Genomic DNA, 17,703 nt, shown 5'->3' with positions numbered 1-17,703 from the left:
CAAATCTAGGCGTAGCTGTGTTTCCAGTGCCCTTCCTTCTGCCCTTCTTTCTCTGTCCCATGCCTAGAAATATGGTGCCCATAGAGCTACTGAGACCCTTCCTTGGTACCCCCATCTCTCCCTCTCTTCCTGTGTCTCTTGGGCATTTAGAAGCACCTGCTCTGCAAGGCCCTGTGCTGAGTCCTGGTGACCTGGCCTTGGTATTCTCCCCCTTCTAATCGAGTTCTCCTCCATTCCATTTCCTCGGGGCTCTGCTCTCAGCAATCGCTCATGTCCTTATGAAAGGAGGCCTGGCAGGGAGCAGAGGACCTGGGCTCCAAAATCCCGGCTTTGTCCCTGGCTGACTGCATAACCTGGGACATCCCCTGCCGTCTCTCAGCCTGTCTCCATATCTGTCATGTGGCCTCCCAGGTTTCTTCTAGTTGTCAGAGTCTCCAGTGGATGGCTAAGTGGGCTTTCCGGGTGTCCCTGGCAGCATGCTGCTTTGCCCGTTTAAACACACACCTCCATAACAAATGGGCAAACAAAAGGGGCGGAGCAGACAGTAAGCACTGCAGAGGTTCCAAGCGGTGGCTTAGTGTGAGAAGTAGGCATGAGCCGGGTCCGGAAACGGGGCAGGAGTCACGGAGGGCACACACCAGGTGGGCAGAAACAGAATATGCCCAAATGAGGACAGAACCTTTTCCTGCCGGGCGTCGGGCGCCAGCTCCAGTGCCGCTCTGCCCCTATTTGTGGGACTGTAGGGAAGTTCCCTTTCATAATGAAGAGGTCACAAACCAGGTGTCCTAAAATTCCAGCCAGCAGGAGCATGCTGTGCCTCTTCAGTGTGGTCACATTGTCCAGCGACTCCGCTCCAGAGAGGAGCGCTGATGGATGTGGGAGATGCCGGCTTTTCAGCCGATGACAGGCCCGGCCGGCAGGAGCAGAGAGAGCCCAAGGCAGAAGCACCTGCCACCCAGCGTGGGCCACGGGCACCGTCTCCAAGGCGTGCTGAGCCTTTGCCAAATCCACACATCAAACGACAATTTGATTCTCACACTTGGATCCCTGAATGCTAGCTGGCACTGACTGTCTGAGCTGCAGCCCTTAAATCTGTCTCCTCACCACTGAGGAAAGGAGTCTGTGCTCTATTAAAAGCATTTTTTAAAACTCAGAGAATGCTAAATGTGTTTGAAAAATAAAAATCGACCAAAAAATACATTTTATCCCTCTTTAGAGTTGTTATCTTACATATATTCATGGTGCTGGGCACCAGCTGGGAATGCAAGTCTGAAGATTGCGTGAGCAAGGCCCCTTCTGCAGAAGCAGAGACTGCATCGGAGCCAGCCGGAGACTCTTCCCCAGTCCATGCATCCCCAGACACTGAAGTGAATGGTTAGGCCTTTTCCCTGGGTCTTTCTGTCTCTCAGGTTGACCCTTTACAATCCATAGTACATGCAGTTCCCAGATGGGTAAAGAATCTCTCAGATCCAGTTGGTGGCCTGGCACCCATCTCACTGCTGGAGAACCACAGCTGTCTGGGCCCTCCACGTCCCAGATACGCACTTCCCGCTGCCTGGGTTGCCATTCCCCGACTTGACCCGGCTTACAGTGATTCAGTGCGGTCGGCACGAACTATTCCAAGATGCCCCTGGGCAGGGTCCAGGCACGATCTACTCCAAGAAGCCCTCTGCCAAGGGTAGGAGCTCGGAGCTCCACTTTTGGTTAATATTACACCTCCCTTAACATATCCTGGATACACAGCCATCTGCCCGGAAAGCTTCTTGAGGCCAGGGCCATGTCTCTCTCACTTTCCTTGGCATCAGGAACTTAGCACAGAAGCAGTGCTCCGTGAAGCCTGATGGCTGGAGAATTCCCAGAGTCTGAGGGATCCAGCCTTGCCTTGTCACGCCAGCTGTGTCCAGCTGCCTCTACTGCCTATGCACTTGGAAGGCCCTCTCTGGCCCAGCCACACTGCTCACTCTGAGACCTTGACCTGCACTTCCAACGTTCGCTTCCCTAACTGCTAGGGACCGTTTGGCCCCTTGGAAAGCCTTCCCCGTAAGTGCTTACTCAGGAAAGAAAACTTGAAAGCAGTTAGCAAATGCAAACCACTATACCATTACGAGGAATCATCACTCTTTCTGAATTCAAGGCTCTAACTCCTGGCACACTTCTAAAGAAAAGAGATATGTGTTTCCTGCATCCCGTCTCATAATGGGAGTAAGGATATGCCCATCAGTCCTCCTGTGGGCTAAGGAACTGTCTGGCCTTCTCTTCGTCTGCAGAGTCCATGTGTGATAGAGACGCAGGATGGAGGCAGCCACCACCCATTGAAAACCAGCCTGTCTGCCAGATCTGGCGACCCCCAAGGTCTTTGGTAAAAACTGAGGCCTAGTCGTGTCCAGGATGGCAGTGAGCTAGGATTCATTCACAGCCCAAGGCATGTGGTGGACATGGATTGGCAGCACTTACAGTTTTTACCAAAGACCTTAGGGGGTCGCCAGATCAGGCAGACAGGCTGGTTTTCAATGGGTGGTGGCTGCCTCCATCCTGTGTCTCTATCACGCCTGGACTCTGCAGAGGAAGAGAAGGCCAGACTGTTCCTCAGCCCACAGGAGGACTGATTGGCATATCCTCACTCCCATCATGAGACGGGATGCAGAAACACATATCTTTTTTCCTTAGAAGTGTGCCAGGAGTTAGAGCCTTGAATTTGGAAAGAGTGATGATTCCCTGTAATGGTATATCGGTTTGCATTTGCTAACTGCTTTCAAGTTTTCTTTCCTGAGTAGATATTTCTAGCCCCAAGTAGGCCGTGAGCAGAGTCTGTGCCTCATTCATCCCTCTGTTCCCATACTGTGCATTCGTTCCTAACAGGTAATCCATAAATGCTTGTTACCTAACTAAAGGCAAATTAAATGCTAAACAGCACTAATGACAAGCTGTTGCAAGATCCTGGCTCTCAGCAAAGAGAATTACTTGTGGTTGTCAGGGGCCTGCCTGTTGCCCAGGTGTAGGGAACATGCAACTGTTCCTTCCCAACTGCTTCTCTATTCCAGAGGTGGGGCATTCTTCTAAGATTGCTGCAATATAATGTTTGGAAGGCAGGTTTCATTAAAATTCTTTTTTGAGACAGAGTCCCACTCTGTTACCCAGGCTGGAGTGCAGTGGCGCAATCTCAGCTCTCTTTAACCTCCACCTCCTGAGTTCAAGCGATTTTCCTGCCTCAGGCCCCTGAGTAGCTGAGATTACAGGCACCCGCCACCAAGCCTGGCTAATTTTTGTATCTTTAGTCGAGACAGGGTTTCACCATGTTGACCAGGCTGATCTCGAACTCCTGACCTCAGGTGATCCACCCGCCTCGGTCTCCAAAGTGCCGGGATTACAGGCGTGAGCCACCGTGCCCAGCCAGGGTTCATTAAAATTCTAAATACCAGTGTTCAACACCACGGAATCTTGTTCAGGAGCAACATGAGTGGATTTTATTCTTGTTTCCATGAAAGGAAACAAGCAGTAGCCATTAAAGGAAATTAAGAGCTTAATAGTATCTCAGTCCCTTAAAGGAGAATGAGAACATGCCTAGGTGCTTTGCTGAGCCTGTGGAGAGCCACTCTCCGTGGAGCATCCTCAAAGAGATCCTCAAATGGCCCCCTGTTTACAAGTAATCATCAATTATTTGTAGTGACAATGTTTAACATGTGCAATTTAGTTTCTGGCTGATTGAACTAAAACGAGCAGCTGCGTCATCTGTCAAGGTAAATATTCGAGAGAGAAAGCAGCTACTTTAGTAGAGAAAAAATAACCACAGTAGCTTTTCCAAAGGAGCTACTTATACCTCATTTATTTTTATGTCATATATTTTTTTTCCTCCTCAGGACAGCTGAGGAGAGTCTTGTCTCCATTTTATGAGGCTACCAAAAGGACAGCAGTCAGGGAAGCAGATTTTTTGAGAGGGAGAGACTCTCCGTTTCCATGTGGATGCGCTACGCATCCCTGCCACGCGCTTGCTCTTCCTCCCTTCTTTATTAATAGACATGGTGGAAAACAGTACTTAACTTCTTCGGGGCTAATCAGCCCCTGCTGTTTCTTTCTCCACATGAAGGCATAAACTGCATTCATAACATCATCACTGATGCCTGTGAGATAATTACAGGCTTGATCTTACGGCCGTCTCTTAGGTGTACAGAATTGTGGTGAAAACCAGCTCCAAGCCCCCAAAACCTGCAGGGTGGGCAGAGGGTGACTGCCACACAGCTCTCCACGATCCCAGAGTTTCTTCTTGAATACTGAGGGACTGAGCCATCTGTTGCAAATAAGTGTAAAGATATATTCTCCAACGATTCATGGTTTTCTTTTTCAAGATTCTCATCAAAGATCTTGAGCAGCAGACTCATGCCATGGGTGTAAATAGTAGAGATGGTAACGGTTCCTTGGGAGGTGAATTTACTGGCTTCAGTGATGCTGAATGGTATCTAGGAGAAGGTGGGAACCTCACCCCCCAAATCCAGGCTTGAGCCTGTTGGAAGTGGACCCACTGCAGGGCACCTAAGGGAACCATCAATGTCTTCTGGAAAGTTTTTTTTTTTTTTTTCCAGAAAAGAACAACAATCTCCTCTTACAAACTGTTCCTTGGGGCCACTGTCACATTATACAACTCTGGTCTATTCCATCAAAGATCAAACCTTATTGAATAGATTTTAGGGGTTCATGTAGATAATAAACGAGGGAAATTTCAGCTTCTGTAAAAATTAAATCTTCACACGGAGGTGAAACATTTCCTGGAACAAGGGAAACCCTCTGGATTGAGCATGATCTTTAAGGAGAAAAAAAAGAATCACAAAACTTCATGACGGACTGATCTAATTAGTCATTTCAACACATGGAAAAATTGTCCTTGGGTTCAAGGAAATAAGCAAGGGTTTTGAGTTTCTGGGTTCTTGGCTACATTGATCCAGTTGTACACCACTTATGTGTGTATCACTTTTTTTTTTTTGAGACAGAGTCTTGCTCTGTTGCCCAGGCTGGAGTGCAGTGGCACAATCTTGGCTCACTGTAACCTCTGCCTCCCTGGTTCAAGCAATTCTCCTGCCTCAGCCTCCCAAGTAACTGAGATTACAGGTGCCCACTACCACACCTAATTTTTGTAGTTTTAGTAGAGATGGAATTTCACTATGTTGGCCAGGCTGGTCTCGAACTCCTGACCTCAGATGATCCTCCTGCCACAGCCTCCCTCCCAAAGTGCTGGGATTACAGGCGTGAGCCACCGTGCCTGGCCTGCTTCACTGTTGAGAGCAGGCCAGTGCAAAACACATTAAGGTATTCCCTACTAGAATTCCATGTTTGCCCACGCAGTTAGACATTGGTTTATCACCTAAAATTATCCCTCAGGCTCTTTCGGATTGAAGATGCTTCCAGGACTGAGACAATACATTTCTGTTGTCCAAGCCACCCAGTCTGTGGAAATTTGTTACCACAGTCCTATCTAATACAACTCCCTTTCTCAGATTCACTTACTGTGCACGTTTTGCCCCAATTGCTTTATTATTTGCTATCTATCAATACACAATTTTTTCAGAAGCATTTGAAAGTAAGTTACAGGCTGGGCACAGTGGCTCATGCCAGTAATCCTAGCACTTTGGGAGGCTAAGGTGGGCAGATCACTTGACATCAGGAGTTCAAGACCAGTCTGGCCAACATGGTGAAATCCTGACTACACTAAAAATACAAAAATTAGCTGGTCGTGGTGATGTGTGCCTATAATCCCACCTCCTCGGGAGGCTGAGGTAGCAGCATTGCTTGAACCCAGGAGGTGGAGGGTGCAGTGAGCTGAGATTGCATCACTACTCTCCAGCCTGGGCAACACGGCGAGACTCTGTCTCAAACAAACAAACAACACCAAAAACCATTAAAAAAATGGAATTATCTTTATTTATTTTTTCTAATGTCTTCTTACGATAGGATTAGGTGATGCATTCTAGATGAGAACACTACAGAAGTTGCCCTTTTCAACGGAGGTTGTCCTTTACATTACATCTGAAGCCACACAATGTCCATGCTCCTTGCTGGCAGTGTTAATTTTTATTATGGTGTCCAAGCATTGTCCATTTTTCTTTTGTTTTATGACTGCTTTTTCCCTTGTAAGTAATAAGTGATCTGTGGGACTATCCTTTAAAACAATGCAAATATCCTACTCCGCATCCAAACAACCCCGAGATGAAACACCCATGAATGATGCTTACCTGAATCAATCTTTACTCAGTGGTTGCAACATGATGGTTTTTCAGCTCTAGTCCTCCTGCATGATCCTAGGCCTGCTACTGTAAGCACGTGCCCTCCCTTGTCCTGCATTTATTCTATCTGTCCATCCCTCCTTGGCCTGGACTCATGACTCTTATTGCTTTTACTGTCCTTCATTATTCTGGCCAGCAGGAGCCCCATTCAGGCTGGCTTCTGGGCTTTGTGACCACAGTGATCCTAGGGGGAGAAGGAGGTTATAGGACGGTCCCAGTGGCCTTGCAAGCTGTTTTAAAGATTTTTATTTTTAGCATAAGAAGGCTTTTAAGGCAAGGTAGCAGAAGGGAACTTGGAGAGAACTGAAGAGATTGCTACCATGTAGGTATTCTGGCATCAGAACCAACAGGACTTGCTGAAGCGCTAGATGTCTGGGATGAGGTAGTGATCATTGAGGGATAACTAGCCTTCCTAGTTTGAGCACTGCCTTGAAATAGGTGAGTGAGGGCAGGTGCGGTAGCTCACGCCTGTAATCCCAGCACTTTGGGAGGCTGAGGAAGGTGGATCACGAGGTCAGGAGTTCAAGACCAGCCTGGCCAACATGGTGAAACCCCATCTCTACTAAAAATACAAAAATCAGCTGCGCGTGGTGACTCATGCCTGTAATCCCAGCTACTCAGGAGGCTGAGGCACAGAATTGCTTAAACCCGGGAGGCAAGGTTGCAGTGAGCCGAGATCGCACCACTGCATTCCAGTCTGGGCGACAGAACGAGACTCCGTTCAAAAAAAAAAAAAAAAAAAGAAATAGGTAAGTGAGGGAGGTGAGTGGATCAAGGGCGATGTGGATGGCTTAAGTCTGAGTGGTCTCCAGTACATTCCAGTAAAGGGGTCAAGGCTGGTGAGAAGTGTAATAGCAGGACCTGCGACAGTGTCAGAGAGGCCCTAACATCCAAACGCCACACAGAGGAAGGAAGTCACCAGTGGGGCCCAAGAATTGAGTAGTTGGTGTGGCATTAGAGAAGCCTGAAGTATTTCAGGCAGAAAGGAGTGATCAACTGGGCTGAATGCTACTGAGAGGTCAAGTAATGTACGGCCAAGTATAGAAGAAATATTTGCGAGAATGCCAGTTACCAGGCAATGAGAGTCATGCTTCTGTGAAATTTGGTAACTGAAAGACAGCATGTATAGACAGCTCTACTGAGAAGCAGGTTGAAGAGGAGCAGAGAAATGGGGTGGAAACCAGAAGATCATCTATTTTTTTTTTTAAGATGTGAGATACTAAAGCATGTTCCAAGAAGGAGGGAAAGAGAAAGAGAAAGAATGAGACTCTTGGCTATCAAGAGAGAGGAAATAACCGAAGCCTTTTTGATCTCAGGACTAAACTTTTTGGCCTCAGGATCCATTCACACTCTTAAAAAGTATTGAGGATCCCAAAAAACTTTTATTTATGTTTATATCTATCAATATTTACCATGTTAGAAAATACAATCAATAAAAAAATTATTAACTCATTAAAAACAATAAACCCATTACATGTTACCGTTCTCTAATGAAAAACTATACTTTCCAAAAAAGTGAAAAGAGGGGCAGTTTTCTATTTTTGCAGATCTCTTTAACAGCTGGCTTAGTACAAGACCGCTGGATCTCTTAACTTCTTTTGCGTTCAATTTGTTGCAATATCACACATCATGTAGCTTCTGGAAAATCCCATATACTTGTGAGAGAATAACAATGAAGAAGCAAGTAAAGTCTTAGTGTTATGAAAGTATTTTTTGGCCCCATGGACGGTCTGAAAGGGTCTCAGGATCCCCAGAGATTCCCAGATCACACTTAGAGCACTGCCTATAATAAAGAAGGCAAATGGGGAGGGATCCAGGACACAGTTAGAAGGACTGGCTCTGGGAGAGACCCTCTTTTGGGGCAAGAGCAAAAGAGGGGATGAATGCCAAAGTGATTGTGAAGGAGTGTATTCCATTCTTCCGCATTCCATTTTCTCAATGGGATAAGACCCATGGTCACTGAGTGAGGTGAGGACATAGTGGGTGCGGGAGGTCTGAGACAAGCCATGGGAAAGAATTGTCTTGGTGAACAGGAAAACTAGCTGGCCAGTGAAGTATAGTCAGACTACCCAGCAGGGACCGCATAGTATCCATCTTTGCAGCACACATCAGGGCACCCAGTCTAATTGACCTGCCAAAGCCATGTGTGCAGGGAATTCCAAACTGCACATGTCTGCCTGGCTGCTTCTCCCACAGTGAGCAGCGCGGCAGGGTGCCGAAGAGCAAGCTCCCTGGGTTCTTACTCTGCTCCTACCCTTGACTGGCAGTGTGTCCTTGAACAAAATGCCCTGTGTGCCTCAGTTTCCTATCTGTAAAATGGGAAAAACCACAGCACCTACCTCACTGGGCTGTTGTGAAGACAAATGAAGATGACTATTACATGTAAAGTACATACCTAGGATGGGTGAGTGCTTGGCAAGGGAAGTGCTCCACAGGGTCAGCGACAACAATTACTATCACTCACACGATTTATGGCGCTTCCACTCGGCCCTCTTAGTAGTAACTCACTCACTTAGCGAATATCAATGGAATGGACGCCTACTGTGGGTATGGGCGGAGGCTGAGGCTACAGCCTGAGCAAAGCAGGCGAGCCCCCGTCCTCCGGGGCTGTCTCCTCGAGCACACAAAGGGACCCAGTGGGACCCGCGACCTGGTGGCACAATGCGAGTCCCCATCAGCGCTCACCCTAACGAAGGCGCAGGATGCGATAGGAGCTTTGCCGACTTCACTCCAGCCAATCCTGACCACAGGCCCCAAGTGGGCACGCTTAGCCTTTTACAGATGGAGAGTCTGCTTCTCAGAGCAGGGGGCTGACTTCCCCCGGCCACACGGCCCTATGCAGTTCGGTGGGACCGGGCCGACCGCCCAGCTCGCGGTAAAGCCCACGTAACAGAAACCCGCTCCCGTGACGCGAGTCGCCAAGGTTCCCGCTCCTCAGAGAACGGGACATCCGGCGGAAATTTCTTCCGGGAGTGCAGTCACGGAACCAACCTGGCCCCGCCCCTTCTCGTTTATCTCCAATTGACCAATCATAGCTCCGCTTCTTGCCAGGCGTGTATGCTTATTCTCCAATCAGCGACTGCCGTCATCTCTCGGGCAACAGCGTCCTAGAGACGCCGAACGGGCGGCCCCTCTGAGACCCCGCGGCTTGAGGTCGGCGCACGCTGGTGCCGGCCCAGCTAGGCGGAGAATCGAGGAGGGGGCCCCGGTAAGGCTGCATTCGGGGTGGCCACGCGCGTGCGACAGGCCGAGGAGGGGCTGGGCGGGCGGGCAGCTCCGTGGGTCTCACTGCCCTGAGAAGGCCGGCGCTGCTGCCCACTCCCAGGGATGAAGGGGTGGTGATTTGTTTATTCACCCAGCAGGTGTTCAGGGCGCGTCTGCTTGTGCCAGGCACGTTGTAGGCCCTGGGGCCCTGTGGGAAATAGTAGGGCCCCTGTTCCCGGAGCTTACCTGATATGTGGAGAAGAACGATAAACAACGCTGACGGTGGTGACGTCTTCCTCCCTGCATCTCTGTGAGAATCAGCTGGGAAATGTGTGTGGAAATGCCCTAAATCTCTCCAGTTTACAACATGTCTCATGCTCCTGATTTCATTTGTGCCACAGCATTCTTGTGAATATCATGATTGACTCCCTCCTCTAGACAGACGAGGACTTGAAACCTATGGGGTGAAGGGACTTTCCCAAAGTCACACAACTATCATAGGAAGTTTCTGAGCCAGAATTCAAACTCATTTCTGTCTCACGGCAAAACCTCTGCTCTTTTACACTTTTCTCCCTTAGCCTACACATAATTACCCTGCCTCCCTCAGAAATTTTGTTTGGAAACACTTTGTGAGTTACACATCTGTATAGGGCTTACTTGAAGGTTGTCCAAATTACCCCTCTCTCTACTCCCTTTGTCTCCAAATCTTTGCCTTTCAGGATGTCTTGCCCCTGTTAAGGGGACCCTTTCTTTTCTTTTCTCTTTTCTCTTCTTTTTTCTTTTCTTTTTTCTTCTTCTCTCTCTCTCTCTCTCCCTCCCTCCCTCCCTCCCTCCCTTCCTTCCTTCCTCCTTCCCTCCCTCCCTCCAACCCCTCCCTCTCCTCCCCTCTCCTCTACTCTCCTCTTTCTTTCCTTCCTCCCCTCCCCTCTCCTCCCCTCTCCTTCCCCTCCCCTCTCCTTCCCCTCTGCTCCCCGCCCCTCCTCTCTCCTCTCCTTTTCTTTCCTGACGGAATCTTGCTCTGTCACCCAGGCTGGAGTGCAGCGACACAATCCCATCTCACTGCAACCTCCGCCTCCTGGGTTCAAGCGATTCTCGTGCCTTGGCCTCCCAAGTAGTTGGGATTTACAGGCGCCTGCCATCACGCCCAGCTAATTTTTGTATTTTTAGTAGAGATGGGGTTTCACCATGTTGGTCAGGTTGGTTTCAAACTCCTGACCTCAAGTGATCTGCCCGCCTTGGCCTAATTTAATATGTGCTCCTAAATGGGTAGACTTAACAGAAATGCTGTAAATAAATTCTACTTTCATAGACTACAGTTCATGTCTTTTATCCATTGCCTTCAATTCAGCGAATGTTTACTTGGCTAAGTTCTGGGGATATGAAAGTGAGTCCGAAATGCCCTCTTTGAATTTATGCAAAGATATTTGCCTCCTACCCAGTCTTATTGAAAGATCCTTTGAGGATGAGGATTTTATTTTAGTTATCTGTGCTTTCCCTTTTTCCTCTATGCTCATTTTAATGCTTGGTTCATGATAGGTGATCATAGATATTTATCAAGAAGTGCTTACCTGAGACTGTAAATTGCACTCTCCAGGGAAAAACTGCCCTGTTCCAGCTCTCCACTTCTTCCCCTTATACGGAGATCTCTATAGCACCCATGCTGTGATCCCTGCAGCTGATTGGCACCTGGAGACAGAACCAGCTCCATGAGGATGTTTAGTAGCCGGTGCCTGACCAGATCAGGAATCTGGTGGGAGGCTGCTGGCTGTTAACAAGTCAGTTGTTAACAACTGCAACAGGTTTGAAAACTGCATGGAGATAACATGAGTATGATGCCCTTTCAGTACTAAAAGCTTCATTTTCTACTTTTGGTTTTGATCTTTCACTGCTTATTTTGTTTACTTCGTTTCAGATACCATTTGTTACTTTTTCTTTCCATCTCTTTGTCCGCAGTTTTACTACTTCTATTTCTACTACAACAACTACTAATACTACTACTGGCTAATACTAATTGAACACTTACTATGTGCTAAGCACAGTTTGGTGCCTCACACTTTTTAAATTTAGTCTTCACAAGTTGGCTATGAAAAAGTACAAGTTGGGTGCAGTGGCTTATGCCTGTAATCCTACCACTTTGGGAGGCTGAGGCAAGAGGAATGCTTGAGGCCAGGAGTTTGAGACCAGCCCAGGCAACAAATTGAGACCCCCATCTCTATGGTGGCATTTGCCTGTACTTCCAGCTACTTGGTAGCCGAAGGTGGGAGGATCACTTGAGCCCAAGAGTTTTAGGTTGCAGTGAGCCATGATCATGCCACTGCACTTCAGCCTGGGCGACAGAGTGAGACTCTGTCTCAAAAAACAAAACAGGCTGGGCGCGGTGGCTCCCGCCTGTAATCCCAGCACTTGGGGAGGCTGAGGTGGGTGGATCACCTGAGGTCAGGAGTTCAAGACCAGCCTGGCCAACATGGTGAAACCCCATCTCTACTAACACAAAAAATTAGCCAGGCATGGTGGCAGGCACCTGTAATCCCAGATACTCCAGAAGATGAGGCAGGAGAATCGCTTGAACCTGGGAGGCAGAGGTTGCAGTGAGCCGAGATTGCGCCATTGCACTCCAGCCTGGGCAACAAGAGTAAAACTAAAACTCCATCTCAAAACAGACAAACCAAAACCAAACAAACAAAAAAAAAAAAAAAAAAAAAAAACCAAAAGGCAAGAGGAACAGAGAGATGTTAAGGGACTTAACAAAGCTGATAAATGGTAGTGAGTATGGCTCCAGCTCCGGGACTGCCTGATAATCACTTGTGTTCTTGATGAGTACGCTATCACTCTCAAATATTTCTATACTCTACAAGTCCTGCCAAGGCTTTGAGATGACTTGTAAGAATAACTACAATGCAGTAAAATAGAAACATGTAAATCAGAATCATTAAAAATATAGACAGAATAGGAAGGTATCAGAAAGAAGGAATACTCAGATCATCTATAATGGTTAATAAAGTTGGGCTGGAGATTTAGCTGGGAGCTTCTTGTCAACTCATGGAAAAATAAAAGTAAAAAAATAGAAGGTAATAAAATTTATTTTTTTTCCCAGGCAAATAAGGCCTTTTGATTAATCTGGAAAAATAGGTCTAACCTATTTCTAAAATAAATTTCTCACAGGGCTCATCACAGAGGATTGGAAGGGCCTAGATTACTGCTCAATGACAAAAGTGTGGGCTTAATGTCCTCACTCTTCAGGGAGAGAATGTGGACTGTAGCATTGGAATTGAATATTTGAAATTGAAGATTTCTGAATAGTAAGTTTTCAATAATACCTTCTGAATGTAGTTTTTCCCCTAGGACACTGTAAATGGTGTTATCCTGCATCCTGGGTTGGTTTTGGTCATTTGTTTGCTCATTTACTTAGCAGTTATTCACTGAGCGCCTGCCATATGCCACGCCCTGCCTAAGCACTGGGTACCCCCGGGCAGTGGTCATCTCACTGCTTTGGCACTCCTGGTGTTTCCATCCTGCCAATTCTTCATGCTGGTTTTTTTCTGGACTCACTTTTTGTTTTTTCTCTGTTATTTTATTCTGATATTCTGAGGTGACACCTATAACCGTATGCCTTTTTTTTTTTTTTTTTTTTTTGCCCAATGCTCTGATTTATCTTTCTGTATATCCTCGGGACCTAAAAATAACAGCTACCAAATAGCTAAAGCTCCCTGTGTGCCAAGCACTTCACGAATATCACCTGTGATCCATCCACAGCCTTTAGAGCCGTGGCATTTACCATGTTGGGGTCACTTGCCTTTTGAGAAGTGCTCTAGAAAAATCATCTGACACACAGTTTTGCATCTCAGTGAGTCTGTAGGGCTACAAAAGCACACACATGGACCATGATTCCATGTTAAGAATACTTGCTTAAAGGAGAGGTATTCCAGCCATCCCTCAGTTTCTGTGGGAGATTCATTTCAGCACCCACTCGAAGATACCTAGATTCATGGATGTTCAAGTCCCTTATATAAAATGATGTAGTATTTGCATATAACCTACACAATCCTCCCATATGCTTTAAATTATCTTTAGAGTACTTACAATACCTAATACAATGTAAATGGAAATCGTTATACCATATCATTGAGACAAGGGAAAAACTCCATACATGTTCAATACAGACACCAACATCCATATTTTTCCTGAATGTTTTCCATCCACGGTTGAATCTGTGGATGTGGAATCCATGGATATGGAAGGCAACTGTATCTCCCTTTTTCAAATGAGGAAACTGAGTCAGGAGGAGGTTAATTAACTTGCAAGTTCTTGTGGTAGACAGTGGAGCCAGTTTGACCCTATGCCTGCTTGATGCCAAAGCTTTTAATTTTTCCAGTGTCCAAGAATGTAGATGCTCAGTAAATGGCCGATGTATATATGGAAGTGTGCAGAACGCTATAAAGGGAACTTGATAGTTGATGTGTCCCAAAATATAACAGAACATCCATTTGATATCAGTATAGACAAGAAGATTTTTCTCAAGTGTTTGGATTTAACTGCCAAAACCTTTTGTGTTGCTTACAATTTTTTTCCAATTTAGTCGAGTGATAATTTCCACACCCCTCTCCATGATATAGTTCCAGCAATTTTTGCTTCTGGTGCCATTTCTGTTTGGCTGTGCACACTTTTTACTCTTGTGTTGAATTATATTTTCTCTGGATGCCAAGGCAGATGGATGGCACTTTTGTTATGATTCTGATATAAATAGCATGTGTTTAAAACTGGACATCAATACTTCTCTGGCAAATAAACAAATATATCAGTGAGATAGCCTTCTAATTGTGTTTTTCCCCCTGGTTAAGAAGTGTATTTGATGGTCTGTGACTTGATGCTTATTTTAGGGGTATACCTCACCAAGTTCTGAAGTAATCACGTTCATGAATGTCTCAAAATTCTCTTTATTTTGAAAACCTCAGCTGAGGATGGTATAAAGTCAGGGGTGAGCTACAGAACTCCTCACAGTGCCTTGGTCTTACTCAGAACCTTGTTTAGCTTTCAAAATCAAGGGTAAAATTAGCCTAAGCTTCTATCCCTTGCAGTCGTAGTATCGGTAACTATGGTCCATCAAGAGCAAAGATTAATGGGGTGCTTATCGTATGCTATGCCATGTTGAGTGTAAAAAGGTAAGTGGAGTCCACTGGAGGGACTTGTTGTCTAGCAGGGGCCAACAGAAAGGTCTGGAAGCAGAGAATCAAAGTGAAAATTGAGGTAGGACTAGAGGAATAGATGGGAAAGTATTAGAACTTTTACTTCATGTTTTACCCACCACATCTGCAGCCCTACAGCAAAGTGATGTAAGTATGAGTGGCTTTTATCTTTTGGTTCTTTTCTTTATTAAATGAAACAATTGGCAAAGCATACCTATGAGACTTAAGTTCTTTGTAAAAGCATGATTAATTTTGGACAATAGGAAGGTCTCCCGAAGGAAGGGGATATACCCTCAGTCTTGAAAGAGTAATTGAAGTGTGCCAGGTGCAAAAGAATGAAGGAAATTCTAGCACAGGCATGAACCAAAACTCAGAAGTGAGGAACTACGTGGTGTATTGGGAGCACTGGGTGAGAACGTAGCATGCCTGGAGGTGATGGTGTCTGGAAGGGTCACCTGAAGCCAGGTGGTTAATTATGTGAATGACCTTCTACCCCACAATTAAGAGTTTGAATTTCAGGCCTGGTGCGGTGGCTCATACCTGTAATCCCAACACTTCAGGAGGCTGAGGTGGGAGGATCACTTGAGCCCGGAAGTTCGAGACCAGCCTGGGTAACATGGCGAAACCCTGCCTCTACAAAAATTAGCCAGATGTGGTGGCACGCACCTGTAGTCCCAGTTATTCAGGAAGCTGAGGCTAAGGTGCAAGGATCACTTGAGCCCGGAAGGTGAGGTTGCAGTGAGCCGAGATTGCACCACTGCATTCTAGCCTAAGACCTCCTCTCAAAACAAAAAAAAAAAAACAAAAAAAAAAATTGAATTTCAGTCTCTATGCCCTGGAGAAGCATTACTTCTTTTCTTTTTTCTCTTCTCTTCTCTTCTCTTCTCTTCTCTTCTCTTCTCTTCTCTTCTCTTCTCTTCTCTTCTTCTCTTCTTTTCTCTTTTCTTTTGAGATAGTCTCACTTGGTCACCCAGGTTGGAGTGCAGCGGTATGATCTTGGCTCACTGCAACCTTTGCCTCCCAGGTTCAAGCGATTCTTGTACCTCAGCCTCCCGAGTAGCTGAGATTACAGGCACCCACCACCACGCCCAGCTAAATTTTTGTATTTTTAGTAAAGTCAAGATTTTGCCATGTTGGCCAGGCTAGTCTCGAACTCCTGGCCTCAAGTGATCTGCCCACCTTGACCTCCCAAAGTGTTGGGATTACAGGCATGAGCCACCACTCCCAGCCCTATTTTTTCTTTCTTAAAAAACATTTTTTTTTATTTTTATTGATGCATAATCCATGTACATAGTTCAGGGTACATGGGATAATTTAATACATTCATATAATTTGTAAAGATCAAATCTTCCATCACCTTAAATATTTGTCTTTATGTTAGAACCATTCAAATTCTTCTAGCTATTTTGAAATGTACAATAGGTTATTGTAATCTATAGTCACCTTACTGATCTATCTAACACTAGGTGTTATTTCTTCTATCAGACCATATATTTGTACCCATTAATCAACCTCTCTTCACCCTCTCCTCCCCTCTACCTTTCCTGGCCTGTGCTAACCACGAATTTACTCTATCTTTGTGAGATCCAATTTTTCAGCTCTTCCATACGAGTGAGAACATGCAACATTCTTCTTTTCTGTGCTTGGCTTATCTCACTTTTTAATCAGAATGTCACATAATGACCTCCTGTTCTATCCATGTTGCTACAAATGGCAGAATTTTATTCTTTTTTTATGACTGGATAATATTCCACTGGGTATATGTACCACGTTTTCTTCATCCATTCATCCAGTGATGGTCACTTAGGTTGATTCTATTTTGGCTATTGTGAATTGCACTGCAATGAACATGGACAGATGTCTTTTTGATATATTGATTTCCTGTTTTGGAGACACACACCCAGTAGTGGAATTGCTGGATCATTTGGTGGTTCTATTTTCAGTTTTTTGAGGAAAGTCCATACTATTCTCCATAGTGGCTATGCTCATTTACATTCCCATGAGCAGTGTACAAGGGTTCCCCTTTCTCTGCATCCTTGCCAGCATCTGTTACTGCCTGTCCTTTGGATAAAATCCATTTTATCCAAAATGGGGTGAGATGATATCTCATTGTGCTTTTGATTTGCATTTCTCTGATGATTAGTAATGTTAAGCATTTTTTCCTATACCTGTTGGCCATTTGGATGTCTGCTTTTGAGAAATGCCTATTCAGATCTTTTGCCCACATATAAATCAGATTGTTTACTTGCTGTGAGCTGTTTGAACTCCTTATATATGTATTCTAGTTGTTAATCCTTTGTCAGATGAGTAGTTTGCAAATATTTTCTCCCATTTTGTGAGTTGTCTTTTCACTTTACTGCTTGTTTCCTTTGCTGTGTAGAAGATTTTAGCTTAATGTAATCCCATTTGTCTACTTTGGCTTTGGTTGCCTGTGGTTTTGAAGTCTTACACAAAATATCTTTGCTTACACCAATGTCATGAGGCAATTCCCCAATGCTTTCTTCTAGTAGTTTCAGGGTTTTGAGTCTTAAGATTTAAGTCTTTCATCCATTTTGATTTTATTTTTGTGTATGGTGAGAAACAGGGCTCTAGTGTCATTCTTCTACATATAGTTATCCAGTTTTCCCAGCACTATTCATTGAAGAGACTGTCTTTCCCCATTGTGTGTTCTTGGCATCTTTGTCAAAGATGAGTTGGCTGTAAACGTGTGGATTTGTATCTGGGTTTCTATTCTGTTCCATTGTTCTCTGTGTCTGTTTTTATGCCAGTGACATGCTGATTTGATAGCAATAGCTCTGTAGTAAATTTTGAAGTCATGTAGTGTGATGCCTTCCACCTTGTTCTTTTTGCTCAGGATTGGTTTGTCTACTAGGGATCTTTTGTGGTTCCATGTAAATTTTAGGATTTTTTTTTCTATTTCTATGAAGAATGCCATTGGTATTTTGGTAGGGATTGCATTGAATCTGTAAATTGCCTTGGGTAGTATTGCCATTTTAACATTAATTCTTTGAATCCATGAACATGAAATACCTTTCCATTTGTTG

At 45.4% G+C, this 17,703-nt stretch overlaps 1 protein-coding gene across 3 annotated transcripts in view; it reads left to right on the top strand.

The window, feature by feature from the left end:
- The first annotated feature begins 9,344 nt into the window (after positions 1-9,344).
- The window catches only part of EFCAB6 (EF-hand calcium binding domain 6), a 306,775-nt gene continuing 298,416 nt past the window's right edge, over positions 9,345-17,703 (top strand). For 2 of the 3 annotated variants that reach the window (XM_010370379.2, XM_010370306.2), the window contains exons 1-2: positions 9,345-9,480; positions 12,639-12,775. The gene's annotated coding sequence lies outside the window, so the exon portion shown is untranslated. The remainder of the gene's footprint in view (positions 9,481-12,638; positions 12,776-17,703) is intronic. The other variant, XM_010370446.2, reaches the window with a different exon arrangement.

Source organism: Rhinopithecus roxellana, chromosome 13 (genome assembly GCF_007565055.1).
Source record: "Rhinopithecus roxellana isolate Shanxi Qingling chromosome 13, ASM756505v1, whole genome shotgun sequence".
In the NCBI taxonomy this organism is placed as follows: Eukaryota; Metazoa; Chordata; class Mammalia; order Primates; family Cercopithecidae; genus Rhinopithecus; species Rhinopithecus roxellana.
This window is presented reverse-complemented; position numbering and strand designations above follow the sequence as displayed.